The sequence below is a fragment of the Bolinopsis microptera genome, chromosome 2 (assembly GCF_026151205.1).
Source record: "Bolinopsis microptera isolate Bmic1 chromosome 2, MBARI_Bmic_1.0, whole genome shotgun sequence".
Classification (NCBI taxonomy): Eukaryota; Metazoa; Ctenophora; class Tentaculata; order Lobata; family Bolinopsidae; genus Bolinopsis; species Bolinopsis microptera.
The window spans coordinates 10,216,856-10,226,337 of NC_087073.1; the positions used below are offsets into that span (position 1 = coordinate 10,216,856).

Sequence of the window (9,482 nt, forward strand, 5' to 3'; positions counted from 1 at the left end):
AACCTGGTTTTATTTCCATAGAAGTGTTTTTACCAGTTACTTTAGTAAATTAACAAAATGTACGTCTCCACTCTGCAGTTCCGACTGCAATTCGAACTTTGCCGTCTAGAATCTAGTGTGAATATTATGGATATTTACAACAAATATTTTAATTATCAGGTTCATCAGCATGGGACAAGTTGCAGATCAACCGCCATATAGGTACGTACTACAAGTGTTCATTTATGACTCAGTAATACAATTAAACAACAAGTTAACTTAAGAGTTGCAATTTGATTGATATACAATATCATGCGATAGTTTATTAAAAAACTTCGAAGGCTTTTAACTTGAATAACAATATCATTTTTAAAGCAAGGTTTGTAATTGAAGGCAAGCATATCGGTCTGTACTGATGTAAAGGATTTTTGTTCTCAGTTTCTATGAAATTGTACCATGTACATATTTTTACCTCGTTCACCCTTCCAGCTCATGCATCAAGGCTGATTCTTCATCCTCACACTTACACGCCTTCAATTAGTCATCACCTGGAACTTTATCATATATAATTATAATCACGTCATCGCCCCATCATCCCTTATAGTCGAAGACGATAACATATGCATATTGTATAATTCTGCAAAATAAAACATGTTTTATTACTTATATGTTTGAACCAACTCCCTATCCCCTCCTAGATTATCAATTTTTCTCAATTTTTGCTACTTTTCAAAAGTTCAAAGAATCTTTTAATAAGCTTGAACCTCCCATAATATCTCTGGACAGTATAATGTATGTGTCCGGTGAACGAATCAATTCTCTCTCAAATTATATGTGTTCACTGTTCACTGTTAATTCACAGTTTATTTGCGAAAAGTTTCTACTATCAGCTAATTTAATTTAATTACAACTTGTTTTATTTAACCTTCCCCAGTTTGGCTATGAAATAATTGATATCACCAAATAAAATCAGCCCACGTTAAGATTCACCGTTAATAAGTACAAAAAATACATACTCACATTCCTACTCAGTGCACACTATGTATAATAACTGTTGCCAGATAAAACATTCAATGAGTTGCTTTAATTACAATTAATAAACGATGTGCAATGTATAATATTATATATAGATAGCTTATGACTACATTTTCCATGGTAAAATGGGTGGGCGACAATTAACCCTGACCCTGACCCTGACCCTGACCCTGACCCTGACCCTGACCCTGACCCTGACCCTGACCCTGACCCTGACCCTGACCCTGACCCTGACCCTGACCCTGACCCTGACCCTGACCCTGACCCTGACCCTGACCCTGACCCTGACCCTGACCCTGACCCTGACCCTGACCCTGACCCTGACCCTGACCCTGACCCTGACCCTGACCCTGACCCTGACCCTGACCCTGACCCTGACCCTGACCCTGACCCTGACCCTGACCCTGACCCTGACCCTGACCCTGACCCTGACCCTGACCCTGACCCTGACCCTGACCCTGACCCTGACCCTGACCCTGACCCTGACCCTGACCCTGACCCTGACCCTGACCCTGACCCTGACCCTGACCCTGACCCTGACCCTGACCCTGACCCTGACCCTGACCCTGACCCTGACCCTGACCCTGACCCTGACCCTGACCCTGACCCTGACCCTGACCCTGACCCTGACCCTGACCCTGACCCTGACCCTGACCCTGACCCTGACCCTGATCCTGACCCTGATCCTGATCCTGATCCTGATCCTGATCCTGACCCTGACTTTAAACTTTCCAGATAGTTACATGGCTATATATGAATATATGAAACATTTGACATGGAGTTGTAGAGTGAGTTATGTGCCTCGCCGGGCTAAAGTAGTGGATGTCCTTGCTGTACGGCAAGTTAAACAAGGAACTGAAACTACTAGGTTCCGTACAGACTCAACTCTGCACCCATGTCAACATGTTCATTATATGCAAGCCTCTTGATTTATAAGACGGATAATCTGAGCAAGTTTGGGCAAATTTCTATGTGCCAAACTTGAGATATGACTTCAAAAACATTAAAATATCTCAAATTGGCGGTTTTGGTACGATATTTGACGAAAGTCGATTATCTCAAGATCTAACTGATAGAATTTCTTTAAACTTTCCAGATAGGGGGGGAGCCAAGTAGATTTTTGTAGATATTTGGATACGTTAATTCACCACTTTTTTCGTGAATTATCCATTACAATAATCTACAAATATCTACATTTATCTACAAAAAATGTATATCTCAAATATGTGCCCAGAAATTCTACTGAATTTTTGGAGATAAATGTATAAATTTGTAGAATTTGTAGAATTTTCGTGAATTATCCATTGACAATAATCTACAAATATCTACATTTATCTACAAAAATGTAATCTCAAATATGTGCCCAGAAATTCTACTGAATTTTTGGAGATAAATGTATAAATTTGTAGAATGTCAACCACTTTTTTCGTGGATTATTCATTCTACATTAATCTACAAATATCTACAAATATCTCCTTGGCTCCCCCCCCCCCAGATAGTTACATGGCTATAAGACGATTAATCTGAGCAAGTTTGGGCGAATTCATATGTGCCAAACTTGAGATATGAATTCAAACACATTAAAATATCTCAAATTGGCAGTTTTGGTACGATATTTGACGAAAGTCCATTATCTCAAGATCTTACTGATAGAATTTCTTAAAATGTTTCCAAATAGTTACATGGCTATAAGACAGACAATATGAGCAAGTTTGAGCGAATTTCTATATGCCAAATTTGAGATATAACTTCAAACACAAGAAAATATCTCTAATTGGTGCGTTCTCGCGGAACGCGGGCATATATTTTGAGATCTAACTGATAGAATTTTTTAAACTTTCCAGATAGTTACATGGTTATAAGACGATTAATCTGAGCAAGTTTGGGCGAATTTTTATGAGCCAAACTTGAGATATGACTTCAAACACATTAAAATATCTCAAATTGGCGGTTTTGGTACGATATTTGACGAAAGTCGATTATCTCAAGATCTAACTGATAGAATTTCTTTAAACTTTCCAGATAGTCACATGTCTATAAGACGGATAATCTGAGCAAGTTTGCGCGAATTTCTATGTGCCAAACGTGAGATATGACTTCAAACACAAGGAAATATTTCAAATTCTATCAGTTAGATCTTGAGAAAATCGAAAATAACCGTCAGCTTATGTAATGTAATCACAACTTGTTTAAGTTGACTATGAAAACCTTCCCCAGTTTGGCTATGATATAATTGATATCTCTAAATAAAATTGGCCTACGTTAAGATTCACCATTGAGCGAGCTACAAAAAATACACAGTACACACTCACATTCCTACCCAGTGCACTGTTGCCAGATAAAACATTCAATGACTTGCTTTAATTACAATTAATAAACGATGTGCAATGTATAGTATAGATAGCTTATGACCACATATGTTTCCATGTATATTCAGTAGTCAATGACTAGACAGTGTTATTTAAAATTACAAAGAATAAAATGGCGTCTGGACTTGGGACCAGCTCATAGTACATTTCATTAATGCCCTCTGAAAACCATTCTGCTAGCTAAAAAATGATATTTTTAGGTAAAACGTACTGAAAATTAAAATTAAGATCAAAAATTGAAAACGAACTAACAAAAAGAATGACACGTCATGCTAAAATACATATTCCGAAGTAAGATTAATCCCAGAATAATTTTTAGCAACTTTCAGACACGTTTTCAAACATAATCCAACAGCTACAGACAACTGCTGCAAGGAACTATTTCTTCCAGATGTAATGAATCGAAATTTAATAGGGTCCTTGTGCATTTTTGTCGTACCATACAGATATGGAAGCTTTCTATTCTCAGACTTGATTTTAATTCCATGAGACTTGAGGAAGTCTACATGTCTGAGAATGATTTCAGGATCTTGTTAAGGTTGATATCCTCAACATATTTATTAGTGTACTGAACTACCATGTAATTGTTACTTTTAGGTTGACTCTTCTTTGACCAAACGTATTTACATCGATACAATTAGTATAATGTAAACAAACAAAACCCCGATTTACCACGAACCCCGATTTACCGCAGATGTTTCCTTTCCCCCAAACTCCGCGGTCAATCGGGGTTTTACTGTATTTAAAAAGTTTCGATTCCGCAATAATTTCCGTTCACAAATTAGGTGGAATCATGATTCATACATATCAAATTCTGCATAGATGTATATATTGATATTGTATAACTCAATCTATAGCATATAATAAGACGGGTGTACTCATCAATTAATTTGGTTTAAACACTACTTTATTTAGCTCCTTATTATATTTGAAATCCGAATTGAATATTATTTATGAGAGTCAAATTTCTGTTGATCCCACGTTTGATTACGATGTTGTCACATTGAAACGTTGAATAATTCCTTTCCTCCTTATTTTATTTTTCATAAATATCTTATCATAAATATCTTATCAGGAGCAAAGAAAAACAGTCCTGGCTGTCCAAGAACACTAACAGGGCCGGAACACACAACCAGTGATAGCAGGAAATACAACAAGCAGTGGCGTAACAACAAAAAGAACTAGAGGGATAGAACAGGTTACCACTTCCTGCAAAGAAGAAGAATAAAAAACATTCCCCCCATCTCACGTGCAGGCAGATTAAAAATCTTACTGTTATCTATATTTTGAGACCTCATGTGGCGTGTTTTTCTGCTTTTTATACTTATAATACTAAAGATTCTGCAGTCTTAACTCTTATACTTTTCAAGTAAAAATAATTGACTTCGGTAAAATTGTAATATGCCGACTCGCTATAAAGGTTTAAAACATGAGTGATTGTTGGTTGTAAAGTGCTAAGTATTTTTCCTTCTTAAATGGCTATATAAAAAGGCTTGTTATATTAGCCGGAGTTTAGCAGCTCTGAAACAACCTTATGATAGAGCGCACAAATATAGAGCAGCTGTTATGAACAGTCAACTAATAGCCATTTAACGGCCGTGATCATGTCGTTACGATAATACATAATAGCCGTCTCAGCTTTTTTAGCCGGTTAATTAGTTTACCGGCTTACGCAGTGGGAGATTTATAATTCGCATCGTTTTGTCGTTTTAGAACCTAGAAATAGTGCTCAAAGCTGGCTTTGTGGTTAAGTTTTGTAGTTGGAAAGTGTTTTTAATGTAGAGTACTAGGAGCTCTGAGGATTTATTATTCGCATCATTTAGCCGTCTCATAACCTAGAAATAGTGCTCAGAGCTGGTTTTGTGGTTAAGTTTTGTAGTTGGAAAGTGTTTTTAATGTAGAGTACTGGGAGCTCTGAGGATTTATAATTGGCATCATTTAGCCGTCTCATAACCTAGAAATAGTGCACAGAGCTGCAGTTTAGTGGTTAAGTTTTGTAGTTGGAAAGTGTTTTTAATGTAGAGTACTGGGAGCTCTGAGGATTTATAATTGGCATCATTTAGCTGTCTCATAACCTAGAAATAGTGCTCAGAGCTGGTTTTGTGGTTAAGTTTTGTAGTTGGAAAGTGTTTTTAATGTAGAGTACTGGGAGATCTGAGGATTTATTATTCGCATCATTTAGCCGTCTCATAACCTAGAAATAGTGCTCAGAGCTGGTTTTGTGGTTAAGTTTTGTAGTTGGAAAGTGTTTTTAATGTAGAGTACTGGGAGCTCTGAGGATTTATTATTCGCATCATTTAGCCGTCTCATAACCTAGAAATAGTGCTCAGAGCTGGTTTTGTGGTTAAGTTTTGTAGTTGGAAAGTGTTTTTAATGTAGAGTACTGGGAGCTCTGAGGATTTATTATTCGCATCATTTAGCCGTCTCATAACCTAGAAATAGTGCTCAAAGCTGGTTTAGTGGTTAAGTTTTGTAGTTGGAAAGTGTTTTTAATGTAGAGTACTGGGAGCTCTGAGGATTTATTATTCGCATCATTTAGCCGTCTCATAACCTAGAAATAGTGCTCAGATCTCGCTGGTTTTGTGGTTAAGTTTTGTAGTTGGAAAGTGTTTTTAATGTAGAGTACTGGGAGCTCTGAGGATTTATTATTCGCATCATTTAGCCGTCTCATAACCTAGAAATGGTGCTCAAAGCTGGTTTAGTGGTTAAGTTTTGTAGTTGGAAAGTGTTTTTAATGTCGTGTTCGGTGTTTTATAACTCCCGACATGGCTGCACAACAGTCTCCCTTAAGAACACTTTCCACTGTTAATACAAATTATCATTTACGATCGTTGTTCTACCAATCTGCCTTAATAAATTTGTTCATGAATTCATACACTGTAAGTGTAGACTGTATTATTAGTGCCGTACATTTGATTAGCAATTTACTGGGCATGCGACTTAATTGTGCCATGATGTTGATAGTTGCCAAATTTCGGTAACAAATTAGGACTTAATTTGAGTTTACTGCACGCGCGATGAATAATTTGTGTTTATAGAGATCTGCGGCGCGTTATCAGGTTAACCAATGAAATCACGGCGTTTTTGTCACGTGACAGTCGACTGTAGAGTGATTAATTATCATCCAGGCATATGCACTCTTGTTATTTTCGCAGCTCTAATGAAAGCCACTACCATTCACACCATGGTTTGGTGAGTGACAGCTGCCCATCAATTTTGAAATCTGGGCCCAACTGGGATTCGAACTCGCAACATATCACAATGACCCCTAAATACTTACTTGAAAGCTATGCTTCACGTTGGGAAGCTTTTTACTGGGCGGAGCTCCCGCCGAATAACATTCTCAATTCAATAGCAATCAAATGTTTACAATTAAACCAAACTGTGCACAATTGTAATGCGTGTGATATAGTTAAGAGACAAATACACGGTAAAGTAGGGTCAAGTAAAAATTATGACATCACATCATCATACATGTCTAAAAAATATCATCGCATAAAATATAAAATAAATATTTCCCCACCAACATTAACTATTTACCAAATAAAATATTCTAAAAAAATTTATCAAAACATTATCCTATTTTAAAGATCTTATCAAACTTCGCAGTGGAATACAAATTTATAAATTGCTTCTTTGCCACATGAGGACGAAACCAAACACAATCGTTATGTTTCTCTTTATTACTTAGATTGGACAATAAGATTTTTTGAAACAGTGTATATATAAAAATAACCCTTCAAAAAATCAATATTTTGAAAATCACCCTCGACCCTGTTATGGGCTCCAAGTTCAAATCTAAACTGTATATATTGACAGAGTTCTTACTTCTTACTCGCCCCTCTGTCTCCCTCTTTCTTACTGACATAACTGGCTGGGTAAATATTAAAAAATACGTGGTAGAGAAACAAAAAAAACCAATTTTTTTATTAATCATTCTGTAATCAAAAATTAATATTGTAAACAATAATAATGTAAGACAGAAAGATTTTAAAAAGATTATATATTTAAAAAAGATCCTGTCCTCATTTGAAGGTTCGATGGTTGTAGCGCAATGCACTACTGGGCCACGCCGCACATCAAATAATTGTTCTCGCAACCGGTATAATAGATTTTACCAAAACCCATAATCATGGGTAGAGTGGACCGCTGTCAGTGTCTCTCTTTCCCAAACAAAAGGAAATGATATTACTTTGAATGACCGTTATCAAATGCAAAATGATACCGAGAATGAAATCGGTCGCTCGCTTTTCCCATTCATTCACGGCTTACGAATTGTAATAAGTTTCGATTGATTACATCAATCAGATGCTGTAAAAATCTCTTTGGGTTGCGTTCGGGTCGATACCTAGTATTTCGGGGTAAGGGTGGTAGTTATTAGTATTACTTATTGAATTAGCTGAAGTTTATTGAATCTTCATTGCCGAGTACAGCTGCCTTTGGGTAGTTCTTCTTAATCTATTACAATTGTAAATGAATGGGAAAAGCGAGCGACCGATTTCATTCTCGGTATCATTTTGCATTTGAGAACGGTCAATCAAAGTAATATCATTTCCTTTTGTTTGGGAAAGAGAGACACTGACAGCGGTCCACTCTACCCATGATTATGGGTTTTGGTAAAATATCATCTCTTTTTGATTATAATGTCAGGGTACTTTATAAAGTCGAAATATAAACTGATATCTTCATTAATAAGGAGGAAGTTTCAACGATTTCGAAATCTATCCTTTAAAAACATTTCCTTGTGTTTAGGGAAGCATATCGGTCGATCACAGACTGAATATGCCACTTAATACTCATTCAAGTTGGCATTAAATTCATATATAATGACATTAAACTGTCGTGGCAAAGCAGAATTTGTTGGAAATCACGAATGAGCAAAATTCTCACCTTTCGCACGTGCAAACTTTGAGCAGACGTTGCGTGCGCATCCAATATTGAATAGCCGTAAATTTTTGCATGTAATTGTTTTATATATAGCTTGATAAGCATGCAAAGTTTCAAAGTATTTTAAGAAGAACTGTAATCACAACGGCACTCTAAAGTTGACAGAAAATGACGAAAACAGCAATTTTCAGTGATTTTAGCGATTTTCTATCAATTTGGGCGTGTCCCAACGTGTGCAACTTTTCGATTTTCAACTTTAAAACTAGCCTATGACACAATTTATACCTATAGGAAGCAGAACTGAGCTCCACAACCCAAGGCATGGCCCAACACCAGAGAATACTAAATCGCAAAATTGACGTTTTTATAAAATAATTCTTCAAAAAAGCACAAACTTCAATGACGAATATTTTTATGAAGGAGCAAGCTAGAAAAACTTTCTGGTAGATTTTCAGAATGCTTGAACAATTATCTAAGATGAAAATTTCCTCAGATTTTGAATAAAATTACTCCTTAATGGTTTAAAATTAATTTTAAAAGTTATTACTTTGTCAAAAATCAAATTTTAAAAACGGTTAACTTGATGACGTCATCAAGGGGTGTTTATGACGTCATATAATTTTTTTATACAATGTAAACTAAAGTATAAACAATTATTTGCAAGACCTGTGGTCGGAAATGGCTGTATCTTTTACACTTTTGAATCTATGGACAATTAAATACAGGCTACAATTGACTGGCAAAGCGTCTATCCCTGAATATATATATATATGTATATATGTATCACGACAATCTATCGTAAAACAGGGGTTCTAGAAAACCCACTTCCCGATGCTCCTGAAACCTGAAACTTTTTTTGCAGTCGATTTGGTCAACGTCTAGACGCCCTGAAAAATTTCAGAGCTTTAACTCAATTTTAACATGGTTTTTAAGGCACCTGAATATGGCGATTTTGGGTTTTTTACCGAATTTCGTATAACACCCTCGACCCTGTTATGGGCTCCAAGTTCAAATCTAAACTGTATATATTGACAGAGTTCTTACTTCTTACTCGCCCCTCTGTCTCCCTCTTTCTTACTGACATAACTGGCTGGGTAAATATTAAAAAATACGTGGTAGAGAAACAAAAAAAAACCAATTTTTTTATTAATCATTCTGTAATCAAAAATTAATATTGTAAACAATAATAATGTAAGACAGAAAGATTTTAAA

General features: G+C 36.1%; 1 long non-coding RNA gene across 1 annotated transcript; it reads left to right on the forward strand.

Moving 5' to 3' along the window:
• Positions 1-4,736, forward strand: LOC134811513 (uncharacterized). Its single transcript, XR_010159821.1, has 2 exons — positions 1-201; positions 4,459-4,736. It is a non-coding gene; the product is annotated as an uncharacterized LOC134811513 (long non-coding RNA).
• The last annotated feature ends 4,746 nt before the right edge of the window (positions 4,737-9,482 follow it).